The sequence below is a fragment of the Nerophis lumbriciformis genome, linkage group LG14, assembly GCF_033978685.3.
Source record: "Nerophis lumbriciformis linkage group LG14, RoL_Nlum_v2.1, whole genome shotgun sequence".
NCBI lineage: Eukaryota > Metazoa > Chordata > Actinopteri > Syngnathiformes > Syngnathidae > Nerophis > Nerophis lumbriciformis.
Window position 1 is genome coordinate 25,141,324 of NC_084561.2, and position 13,985 is coordinate 25,155,308.

Genomic DNA, 13,985 nt, shown 5'->3' on the forward strand with positions numbered 1-13,985 from the left:
TTTGACAGATATGCAACTAGTGGGGCGATCAATGTGCGCACGTCATAGTCCAACATTACACGTATTTAACTCTTAGCCAACGTGGAACATCCAGTCCAACCAGGCGCATGGGTAGGCAGAGCTGCATACCTTACATGTATATTACACCTACACCAATTCCATCATTCAAGTCTCACTCTAATCTTTAATGTCTGTCATTTGATTTTTCACCCTAACATCACATTGACTACATTTCCATACAAGAAATGAGTCTGATTTCTTAAATAATTCGGCTACAAATAAGCATTCTACAACACATGGAAACATCTGATAATGTTTGGCTTTCGAAAAGTTGAACTAACACATCTAGATTATGTGATTAAAAGGTGTTTGGTGCCAGAGGGGACCCTTGGTCCGCGCATGCGCCAGTCTCAACTTGCAGGATATAACCCTGAAGCAGATCCCATTCAAGAAAAACATCGGTAACAACTGGAATGAAGAGGAAACTGTATATTTGCTGCACAAATTAAAAGAGCAGAACATTTTGAAGTGCATCAATAGGAGAAAAACAAATAAGATTTATTTAATGAGGTAGCTAAGGAAATGGATAGTGTCTGCATTATTTGAATTTCAGAACAAATACGAGTGAGATAATGGAAAAGAATGAAGCAGTATATTACAAGGCAAAGAAGAAAGCGTACACAAATCTCCTCACGCTGCATTTGAACTGATTGCCAATAACTTTGTATTCCGCACAACTGGCAAGCTTATACAGAACAATAGCAACCCTGATTTGAAGGGGTGTTAGGGTACAAATAGTGTTTTCCTTCAGACTTAAAACTCTATCCATCAGTCCACAGAGCTTATTTAAATGAACTTTGAGACATTTAAATATTTCGTTGCCGTCCAAAAATTCATTCAAAACAACTCTCTCTCACTTTTATTTGCTTTGGACCCGTATCCAGCTACACAGAGACCCTCTTCTTTTTTTTCTTCTTTTTTTATTAACAGAATGTGCGCTTCATTCACTAACTGTATTACAAAAAAGATCAATTAGAATAATACATAATGTTGGATATACAGAACATACAAACCCTTTATTTATTAAATCACAATTATTGAGATTCAACGATTTGGTGCATTTGCAAACAGCTAAAATTATGTACAAAGCAAACTATAACCTGCTACCCAAGAATGTACAACAATTCTTCTCAACAAAAGAGGAGAAATATAACCTTAGAGGAAAATGTAATTTAAAACATTTGTATGCTCATACAACACCTAAAACCTTTAGTACATCAGTATGTGGAATTAAATTATGGAACGAATTAACCAAAGAAATCAAAGAAAGCACCAATATGATTCAGTTTAAGAGACTGTTCAAACTACAAGTGTTCACAAAGTACACACAACAACCTTTTTTTCTTTTCTTTTTTTATTGAGACAAAGAGTATTTATGTATTTAATATTTGTTTTGTTTGCTTACTATGGTATATTATTTATTCATTATCTATTTGTTCACTGTTCTGTTACAGAGAACAAGGAAATTGGATAAAATTGCTATGGTATGTAAAGGGGTAGGATAAAATAAGCTCTGCTTCTTCCTACTCCTTTTCGGACGTGCTGTTATGAAATAACTAGAATTGTGTGATGTATTACATTGTATCGTATGCATGTTCATAATAAATTGAAACTGAACAGAATAAAATAAAAAGACACTGCCCTTCACCCAAACCACCCACCCTTCTGAATCACACCCATTTATCCACTCATCCAAGTATTGTGACAGGAAAGTGAAATATAAAATAAAAAGAAAGAAAAAAAACACAAATACAAATAATAAACAACTGACAGAAATGAATAACTAAATGAAATAATAATAAACAAAATCAATAGATAAAGCACAGTTTACAAAATAGGTACAAGATAGCAAAATAGCAAAGCACATCTTGGGAAAGTACGCCAAGCTACCGCTCTAATTTCAGTAAGTATATATTCCATTTATTTTCATGTTCAGATATTCTGTTATTTGTTGCTACAATTGTTTCTAATATATGCTAATAATGGACTATATTCCTAAAGTGTTTCGTACATAAATCAGATCAAATTTTAGCTTTAAAAATAAAAAAATTTACACAACAAAATGATCATATTCAAAAAGTAAGCAGTTATCGCCAAAAACACATAAAAAATATTCTGTGGTGTGATTCGTAAAACCATATCCATAGACCTTACCCATGACTGTACACGGACCTAAGACCTTCTTGTTTGTGGCTCAATCTTGATAATGTCTGCTATTTAACATCAGCATAGCCATGAGAGACGTAATATTTCTAGTCTGTGCCAATATTACCGCAGACATCAGGTATAACCATACTTGCCAACCTTGAGACTATATATATATATATATATATATATATATATATATAAAAGAAATACTTGAATTGCAGTGTTCATTTTTTTACACATATACACACACATAACACTCCTCTACTCATTGTTGTATTTGAAAGTGCAATGCTTTGCAGCCAGTAGCACAGCCTTTGAAGGAGCATAGGTATGGGCAGCATCTGTGAAATTTAATTTGCAGGAAAGGAGTGAGTTTAGGGTTGAATTGTCCATCCTCATTCTATTCTCTGTCATTATCTTTCTAACCATGCTCAACACCCTCTCTGATGACTTGCAAGCGTACTTCTTCTTCTTTCTCGTCGTCGCCATGACTGTCTCTTCTTCGTTCTTCTGCTTCGTCTCCTTCTTGTTGTGTGTGCAGTTGTGCACTCTCCAAAAGCCGTAGATGTTATGACTTGACTGGGCCGGCACGTTGTTTATATGGAAAAAAAGCGGACGTGACGACAGGCTGTCCTCACTCAGGTCCGCATGGACCTGGGGGGCGGGGGGGTGCCTTGTTGTCCGGCTGGAAATCGGGAGAAATTCGGGAGAATGGTTGTCCCGGGTGATTTTCGGGACAGGCACTGAAATTCGGGAGTCTCCCCGAAATTTCGGGAGGGTTGGCAAGTATGGGTATAACAAGAACTGCGCTGTTGACTTGTGAGGCGCTGCAAAGATGCTTCGTTTTAGTGTGGCATCATAGGTCATCTGGAAAAGTAATACATTTATCCGCGATAAAAAGGAAATAAGCGCCCCCCAGAGTACGGAAGGCACACGGCGTATGACAAATAGTCGCATTTGACAGTGTGCATGGATACTGGGAATTCACATGTAGGTGTGAAAATACAAAAAAATTAATTATTCAAGAAATCAAACTAAGTTAGTGCATGAAAGTCATAGCATCTCACAGAGAATAGAACAATATTTTATGGTACTGTATAAACACAGCAAGTTGTTCAAATTGACAAATGTATGGGTATTATCTTCGACCCAACTCTCTCGTTTGAGTCACACATTCAGAGTGTTACTAAAACGGCCTTCTTTCATCTCCGTAATATCGCTAAAATTCGTTCCATTTTGTCCACTAGCGACACTGAGATCATTATTCATGCGTTCGTTACGTCTCGTCTCGATTACTGTAACGTATTATTTTCGGGTCTCCCTATGTCTAGCATTAAAAGATTACAGTTGGTACAAAATGCGGCTGCTAGACTTTTGACAAGAACAAGAAAGTTTGATCATATTACGCCTATACTGGCTCACCTGCACTGGCTTTCTGTGCACTTAAGATGCGACTTTAAGGTTTTACTACTTACGTATAAAATACTACACGGTCTAGCTCCATCCTATCTTGCCGATTGTATTGTACCATATGTCCCGGCAAGAAATCTGCGTTCAAAGAAATCTGGCTTATTAGTGATTCCCAGAGCCCAAAAAAAGTCTGCGGGCTATAGAGCGTTTTCTATTCGGGCTCCAGTACTATGGAATGCCCTCCCTGGTTAGAGATGCTACCTCAGTAGAAGCATTTAAGTCCCATCTCAAAACTCATTTGTATACTCTAGCCTTTGAATAGCCCCCTTTTTTTTTTAGACCAGTTGATCTGACGTTTCTTTTCTTTTCTCCTCTGCTCCCCCCTATCCCTTGTGGAAGGGGAGACACACAGGTCAGGTGGCCATGGATGGGGTGCTGGCTGTCCGGGGTCGGGACCCGGGGTGGACCGCTCGCCTGTGCATCGGTTGGGAACATCTCTGCGCTGCTGACCCGTCTCCGCTCGGGATGGTTTCCTGCTGACCCCACTGTGGACTGGACTCTTACTGTTATGCTGGATCCACTATGGACTGTACTCTCACAATATTATGTTAGACCCACTCGACATCCATTGCATTCGGTCTCCCTGGGGGGGGGGGGGGGGTTACCCACATATGCGGTCCTCTCCAAGGTTTCTCATAGTCATTCACATCGACATCCCACTGGGGTGAGTTTTTCCTTGCCCTTACGTGGGCTCTGTACCGAGGATGTCGTTGTGGCTTGTGCAGCCCTTTGAGACACTTGTGATTTAGGGCTATATAAATAAACATTGATTGATTGATTGATTGATTGAATAACGTCAGCAACAATCTATATTGATTTGATTAAGCTCACAGGTTTGCTTCCGGTGGAATAACTGTATTCATAAACACTGTATATTTTGCGTACTCAATGAGAACTCACATTTAGTTGATTGTGTGACAGATATACTGTACTATACATGTGCCAACACTGTATAGCAGTAGCTAACCAGGTGTTTTACTGTAAGCAGGTCCGGTGCACACAAAGACTTAAATTGTCAGATTCCCAACACTGCAGCCTTTTTCTTCTGCTATACTGTAATGGCCTTGTTCACACTGCAGGTCAATTCCGAGTGTTTCATATCCGACCAAGGCCTCTTTTGTATGTGGAAATAAATCGGATATATATGAGATGCGTCCTCAATGTGAACGCTCCCGCACTCAGGTCGCATTCATCCATAATTATTCGGCAAAATAGTTTATTAGTTTAGTCTTTATTTGAAGGGACAATGCACAGAGACATTAAGCTCAAAGACAGATATGTTCTGTACCAGATTATAGCTAAATACTTCATTTCCATCTGCAGTCCCTGGCTACCTAAATTAAAGGGATACAAAAATCAGGCAATAAAATTATGACAAAAAAATCATACAATAGCATGTAATCAAATTAAGAAAAGTCATAAAATGCCCTTTCATGGACACATACTTAATATACAATACAACCACACCTCATTTACATCATCACACAGACAATACATGCTCTTGTTCACACCTGTCATCATTTGTAAAAACAACCATGATTTTAACAGACACACATCACAATTTACAACAAAAATGCTCTCATGGATAAATATAATACACATTAAGTTGATGTGTCAAACATAGACGGTTACAAAATAAATAGCTTAAATCAGAGCAGAAAACAGGTGAAAATAAAATAATATGTTTTAGGAACTCAACTGAAAGTTGTACTACTCCTATCTCCAACTGTAATACTGCCAGGGCCAAAATACTTGTCCTCTTCCTTCTTAATCTTTTACGCGCAATAATTTGGTAGAGAAAATGTTGAGTTTGATTGCACAAAAAACTTGAAATTGCCACAAATGTCCCAGTACTGAGACCTACTAGAGTGGAAGCCATGTTTACTCTAGTAAACACTGCAGTGTGTGAAATGTCATGATGTCATGTTCGCATGCGGGCCAGATTGCATTCACATTAGAAATCTAATTTTTTTTTGTAATGTGATCGGATTTGACAAAAAAAAATCATAATTGGACATCCGACCCTGCAGTGTGAACGTACCCAATGTTGACATAACACAGAGGAGACATATCTTGTAATTTAGCCAAACTAATCTGATTCCTTTCAGATTTTTACAATTTGCTGCACCTCTTCACTTCTGAGTTAATAGCAATATTAACTTGAAGATGTTAAAAAGCTGTCTGTCTCACAGGATGCAGTCAGAAGTTTGTTTTTGTTTTTTAATAGTCAAAAGCATATTAATCTGGCCATGCGCGAGCTATGGAACTGCACCTTATGTGCTTTGCGCTTTCCTTTGCTCAAACAAAGAGGTAGCATGCTGAACTAATAAACAGAGCCAGCCTCTGCATTTCCCGCCCTACCTGGTTCAGCGATACCGCTCACCCACTCAGGCGGGGTATGGCGGGGGCGACGTGTGGCCAGTCTCATTCATTTGAGTCCCACAACCAACACGCCGTGTGAATGTCCAAGCAGAAGCAGGCTAAACTGTCAATTATGGATACAAAGATGCCGATGATGGAGACGGCGTGGCGAGTTTGGGAGAGTGGCTGTGCCAGCAACCTGAGGGTTCCCGGTTCGATCCCCACCTTCTACCAACCTCGTCACGTCCGTTGTGTCCTTGAGCAAGACACTTCACCCTTACTCCTGATGGGTCGTGGTTAGGGCCTTGCATGGCAGCTCCCGCCATCAGTTTGTGAAAGCGTGTGTGAATGAGTGAATGTGGAAATAGTGTCAAAGCGTTTTGAGTACCTTGAAGGTAGAAAAGCGCTATACAAGTATAACCCATTTACCATTTACCATGATTGGTTTGCTTCCCCGAGCAGCAAGATGCCACTGCAGCAGCACAGAGATAAGACAATACAGCCAAATCGCTCGGCAACCCAAAATGTTGAAAGAGCCATCATATTGGACCAAAAATACAAAAAGAAAATCATTCTGTAGCTGCAAAAAATTAAAAGCCTTATATATGTCTTATAATGAAGGTAACATATGGTGTAAGTGTTTATGTTAGCTATTAACTATCAAAATGACTATGTTTCGCAGGCTGATGCAAATCTTCGTTGACAGAAATGTTGAAATGTAATATTTATTCTACACATTTTTGTAACACTGGAAAACATTAGTACAACGGAGGCTTCTCAGAGGGTGAGATAACTCCTGGAAATTACTGGTTAGAATGGCCAAAGTTATAGATGTATGTGTCCAAGTTAAAGGAAACGGCGGTCTGTCTTCTTTTAATAGATTTATTACAATCTTTACAAGTTAGGTAACGTTTGCTGTGGTCTTTAATGACATGTCACACAAACAATTATCAGAAATGCAGCAGTCAATATTACATACAGATAATTAAATACACCGTGGACATAAGAAAATTAAATGAGCTCAAATATACCTACAAACAAGGCATAATGATGCAATATGTACATACAGCTAGCCTAAACAGCATGTTAGCATTGATTAGCTTGCAGTCATGCAGTGACCAAATATGCCTGATTAGCACTCCACACAAGTCAGTAAAATCAACAAAGTTCACCTTTGTGCATTCACACACAGTATGAAACGTTTGTTGGACAAAATAAGACAAACAAAGAGTGCCATAAAACACGTCTTACTGTGGCAGTGTCGGAGAAAGTTGTACATGTAAACAAACCACAGTGTGTTCAAGGACCACCGAAATTAGTAGGACAAAACGCCGCTCGCCAAATCCTCTCATCAGTGAAGCATGTTTCATAATAGTGGGATTTCTAACAATTAGGAAGGTTTGTGTCAAGTTTGCAGTCTTACAGACACAATATTAAAACAAAAATTATAGTTTTTCCACCATTTTCATACATTTTTGAAAAAGCTCCAGGGAGCCACTAGGACGGCGCAAAAGAGCTGAATGCGGCTCGCCGACCTCTGCACTAGACAGATGTGATATCAGATACGCAGAAGACGCCCGCAAAGCTTCTAATAAAACACATTTAAACAGATTTACCTGGTTTATTTACCATTTATAATTCTTTATTTTAGTATTTATTTATGGACCCCCGTGAATCCCCAACACAAATACATACTCAACACCTGCCACTCAAGGGCCCTTGGAATTGCCCCAACACTACATGGCGCCCCTACTTAAAAATAGGGATGTTCGATAATATCGTACTGCCGATGTTATCAGCCGATAAATGCTTTAAAATGTAGAAATGATCGGTATCTGTTTCAAAAAGTAAAATTTATGACTTTTTAAAACGCCGCTGTGTACACGGACGTAGGGGGAAGTACAGAGCGCCGATAAACCTTAAATCACATAATATCTACGGCTTTTCACACACACAAGTGAATGCAAAGCATTCTTGGTCAACAGCCATACAGGTCACACTGAGGGTGGCCGTATAAACAACTTTAACACTGTTACAAATATGCGCCACACTGTGAACCCACACCAAACAAGAATGACAAACACATTTCGGGAGAACATCCGCACCGTAACACAACATAAACACAGCAGAACGAATACCCAGCAGCACTAACTCTTCCAGGACGCTAGAATATACACCCCCCGCTAGCTCCTACCCCCCACCTCAACCCCGCCCCCCTAACCCCGCCTACCTCAACCTCCTCATGCTCTCTCAGGGAGAGCATGTCCCAAATTCCAAGCTGCTGTTTAGAGGCATGTTAAAAAAAATAATGCACTTTGTGACTTCAATAAAAAATATGGCAGTGCCATGTTGGCATTTTTTTCTATAAATTGAGTTGATTTATTTTGGAAAAGCTTGTTACATTGTTTGATGCATGCAGCGAGGCATCACAACAAAATTAGGCATAATAATGTGTTAATTCCACGACTGTATATATCGGTATCGGTTGATATCGGAATCGGTAATTAAGAGTTGGACAATATCGGAATATCGGCAAAAAAGCCATTATTGGACATCTCTACTTAAAAGTATTGTTAAAATCTTGTCTCGTTCTCGTCAATCCAATAAATATTGTGCATCGTCTCGTCTCGTGAGATAAGTGTACATCGCTAGTTCTAAGTGATTTTGTAAACTAATTTCATCAACTCTGATGAAGGAAATATGACCTAAATATACTGACAAAAGCACTTGAAAAGACAAAACATAACAATAAACACATTGATACACATGTCGAATGTACAGGAACAAGCAAAAACAAATAGTTACTACTTAAACACAACACTAATAAGGAAAAAGAAGATAGGGTGGTGAAATATGCATTGGTAGAGGAAGAAATAACTTTTTATTACATCAGCAATGCTAAAAAAAACATATGTAACAAATCCAAGAGAGAAACCCCTGCTTTTGATTAGCTACAGGTTAGCCATTTTCTCCCCAGTGCCTCTCGTTTGTTGTTGGAGCTACTCTGTGGTTTTCACAGCTATGGAGCAGGAGCATGGAGCCAGGCAGGAATGCTCGCCTCTGAAACCTGAGAGGTCTGATGTAGCCAGGGCCAGTGTGGGCCCGTGGCCTCCAATGACCCATAATCAAACACTGACTTGTGCACATATGTTCAAAGAGAGAGAAACACTACATATACTCCAGACTGGCCCATGACTTCCTGCTTACAACTTTAGATGGTTCAACACAACATAGTAAAAAAAAAAAAATTAAACACTGTTTACATCATGATGTCATTTACATTAATGGAATGTCCTTAATTTCCCTCACAGGAGTATCCATTCATCCCTCTAGTTTCTATATCTTTGATTAGGGTAGCGTAACTGGCTCATGACTTCAGGTACGAGCTGGGATAAACCTTGGACTGCCCACCAGTCAATCATAGAGCGTGTATAGACAAACAACCATTAAAAAGTAAATCTGAACAGCCGATATGGGCATCTACATCAACTATATGATTTGCCCGAGAAGCTGGACAGGACACACAAAAAAAAAAAAAAAAAAAAAAAAAAAAAAGACAAACAACCATTCACACACACTAGAGATGTAGCGATAAACAGTATAATGACAACTATAACCGCGGTAATACGCCCGATGGTACGTATTACCATTTGGAATACTTTTTTTTTAATAACTGATTGATAGCTGCACTTTGTTAAACTCATGGACTGATTGGCGCCAGCTCAATAGCTTAAATGCTAACATGAAAACTAGAGTCATTAAAGGGGAACATTATCACCAGACCTATGTAAGCGTCAATATATACCGTATTTTCCGCACTATAAGGCGCACCTAAAAACCACACATTTTCTCAAAAGCTGACAGTGCGCCTTATAACCCGGTGCGCTTTATTACGATTCATTTTCATAAAGTTTCGATCTCGCAACTTCGGTAAACAGCCGCCATCTTTTTTCCCGGTAGAACAGGAAGCGCTTCTTCTTCTACGCAAGCAACCGCCAAGGAAAGCACCCGCCCCCATAGAACAGGAAGCGCTTCTTCTTCTACTGTAAGCAACCACCCGCCCCCGGAAGAAGAAGAAAAAACGCGCGGATATCACCGTACGTTTCATTTCCTGTTTACATCTGTAAAGACCACAAAATGGCTCCTACTAAGCGACAAGGATCCGGTTCATAAAAAGACGCAATCTCTCCATCCGCACACGGATTACTACCGTATTTCACAGCAACTGATATTCCTGTGAACCGCACTGTGGAACGGGAGCACGTACGGTGAATATTCGCACCACAGGGAATGAGAAGTCATCCTTCACTGTGGTTCTAGCTTGCCATGCTAACTTCCACCCATGGTGATATTCAAAAGGAAGACCTTGCCAAAAGAGACCTTTCCAGCCGGCGTCATCATAAAAGCTAACTCGAAGGGATGGATGGATGAAGAAAAGATGAGCGAGTGGTTAAGGGAAGTTTACGCGAAGAGGCCGGGTGGCTTTTTTCACACAGCTCCGAAGGCGAACACACCTTCACTAAGACGGGCAGACAGCGCCGGACGACATACGCCAACATTTGCCAGTGGATCGTAAATGCCTGGGCAGATATTTCGGTCACAACTGTGGTCCGAGCTTTCCGGAAGGCAGGATTCACAGAACAACAGCGACACTGACTCCGATGACTTCGACGAGACGGAACCGGCCATTTTGGATACCACGCTTGCGCAACTTTTCAATTCGGACACCGAAGACGAAGAATTCGAAGGATTTACGAATGAAGAATAACTTCAGAAGGTGAGCGCTATGTTTATTTTGTGTGTTGTGACATTAACGTTCGAGCAACATTATGTTGCTATTGCTCTACACCATTTTGAATTTTACTATGTTTGTGATTGCACATTTGCGTACATTTTGGGACAGAGTTGTTAGAACGCTGGTTTTCAATATATTATTAAAGTTTGACTGAACTATCTGACTGTTTTTTTGACATTCCCTTTAGCGCAGCGTAGGCGCGGCTTATAATCCGGGGCGGCTTATTGGTGGACAAAGTTATGAAATATGTAATTCATTGAAGGTGCGGCTAATAATCCGGTGCGCCTTATAGTGCGGAAAATACGGTACCTTGATGTTGCAGAAAAAAAGACCATATATTTTTTTAACCGATTTCCAAACTCTAAATGGGTGAATTTTGGCGAATTAAACGCCTTTCTATTATTCGCTCTCGGAGCGATGACGTCACAACGTGACGTCACATCGGGAAGCAATCCGCCATTTTCTCAAACACATTACAAACACCGAGTCAAATCAGCTCTGTTATTTTCCGTTTTTTCGACCGTTTTCCGTACCTTGGAGACATCATGCCTCGTCGGTGTGTTGTCGGAGGGTGTAACAACACGAACAGGGACGGATTCAAGTTGCACCAGTGGCCCAAAGATGCGAAAGTGGCAAGAAATTGGACGTTTGTTCCGCACACTTTACCGACGAAAGCTATGCTACGACAGAGATGGCAAGAATGTGTGGATAACCTGCGACACTCAAAGCAGATGCATTTCCAACTGGACTGGACAGATCAGCTTTCAGGAAAAGAGAGCGGATGAAGGTATGTCTACAGAATATATCAATTGATGAAAACTGGGCTGTCTGCACTCTTAAAGTGCATGTTGTTGCCAAATGTATTTCATATGCTGTAAACCTAGTTCATAGTTGTTAGTTTCCTTTAATGCCAAACAAACACATACCAATCGTTGGTTAGAAGGTGATCGCCGAATTCGTCCTCGCTTTCTCCCGTGTCGCTGGCTGTCGTGTCGTTTTCGTCGGTTTCGCTTGCATACGGTTCAAACCGATATGGCTCAATAGCTTCAGTTTCTTCTTCAATTTCGTTTTCGCTACCTGCCTCCACACTACAACCATCCGTTTCAATACATGCGTAATCTGTTGAATCGCTTAAACCGCTGAAATCCGAGTCTGAATCCGAGCTAATGTCGCTATACCTTGCTGTTCTATCCGCCATGTTTGTTTGTATTGGCATCACTATGTGACGTCACAGGAAAATGGACGGGTGTATATAACGATGGTTAAAATCAGGCACTTTGAAGCTTTTTTTAGGGATATTGCGTGATGGGTACAATTTTGAAAAAAACTTCGAAAAATAAAATAAGCCACTGGGAACTGATTTTTAATGGTTTTAACCCTTCTGAAATTGTGATAATGTTCCCCTTTAACATCTTTCCCTATTAAGAAACAACATATCTCAATCTAAACAAACCTGTATATAAACACATTGCTGTCTGAGCAACTAGGGTATTCAATTGTACACATTGAACCTACAAGCTGTGCTCTCTTAGAACACAGTGATAGTTCTATACTCAGAGGAATACCAGACTGAGGCATTTTTTGGACCGCTAAACCATACTTGCTAACCCTCCCGGATTTTCCGGGAGACTCCCTAAATTCAGCGCCTCTCCCGAAAACCTCCCGGGACAAATTTTCTCCCGAAAATCTCCCGAAATTCAGGCGGAGCTGGAGTCCACGCCCCCTCCAGCTCCATGCGGACCTGAGTCCGCTTTCTCACGATAAAAACAGTGTCCCTGCCCAATCACATTATAACTGTAGAATGATCGAGGACGAGTTCTTGGTTTCTTATGTGGGTTTATTGTTAGGCAGTTTCATTAACGTCCTCCCAGCGCGGTAACAACACACAACAGCAGCAGTCACGTTTTTTGTCTACCGTAAAGCAGTTCGTCTGCCGTAAACAGCAATGTTGTGACACTCTTAAACAGGACAATACTGCCATCTATAACATCAATAACATATACGCCTTTTAGAGAGTGCAGTGTACAACTGCGCACACAACAAGGAGACGAAGCAGAAGAACGAGGAAGAACCAGCCATGGCGACGCCGACGACGAGTAAGATGAAGAAATACACTTTGTTGCACCTTTCCTGCCTGAGACCGGCGATTAGTTGCAAATCTTGCTTTATTGATTGCTTGCACACAGCCAATCCAACACAAAACAAACTAGTCCCGCCCGCACTGACGCTACCGCTCCCTCTCTTTTCTCGCCCACACACTCACTGACCTCACTCACCTCACATGCTCACCTATTAAAGTGCCACACACACACATACGCTACTCTCATAACAGCTTGTAAGTTCCAAGCCGCAGCTGCGATTGGAGTGGACTACCAAGTGCTTGGCACTGAAGATCTTCCTCAGGAAGCAAAGATTGACCGGTTTTGGGCCATGCTAGGGAGAGATGGAAGATTCCAGTCTCTAATGCATTTGATGAAAGCACTTTTGTGCGTGCCACACATCAATGCATCATCAGAGAGGGTGTTCAGCATGGTTAGAAAAATAGTGACAGAGAATAGAACAAGGATGGACAATTCAACCCTTAACTCAACAATGAGTAGATGAGTGTTATGTGTGTGTATATGTGTAAATAAATGAACACTGAAATTCAAGTATTTCTTTTATTTATATATACATACATATATATATATATATATATATAATGAAATAAATATATATAGCTAGAATTCACTGAAAGTCAAGTATTTCTTAGATATATATATATATATATATATATATATATGAAATACTTGACTTGGTGAATTCTAGCTGTAAATATACTCCTCCCCTCTTAACCACGCCCCTAACCACGACCCCGACCCAACCACGCCCCCTCCCCACCCCCGACCACTCCCACCCCACCCCTCCCGAAATCGGAGGTCTCAAGGTTGGCAAGTATGCGCTAAACAGAGTAGGACGCCACAACGACGGGATCACCACCTTATCGTGGTGGGGCACTTTGCGCGTCTCCATGACCCCTAGAGCTATGTCGGCTGGAGTCTTGTACTCCTGGCAGGGTTACCCAAGCCGAACAGGTCGAAGGGTAGAGTCCAGACTAAGAGTGATCCCGAAGACCTCAACGGTGGAGCAGGCAGAAGATGGTAGCAGTGAG

The 13,985-nt window shown here is 40.8% G+C and overlaps 1 protein-coding gene across 1 annotated transcript in view; it reads right to left on the reverse strand.

Annotated features, from left to right (window-relative positions):
* The window catches only part of cachd1 (cache domain containing 1), a 175,903-nt gene that overhangs the window by 100,842 nt on the left and 61,076 nt on the right, over positions 1 to 13,985 (reverse strand). The gene's annotated exons all lie outside the window — the stretch shown is intronic.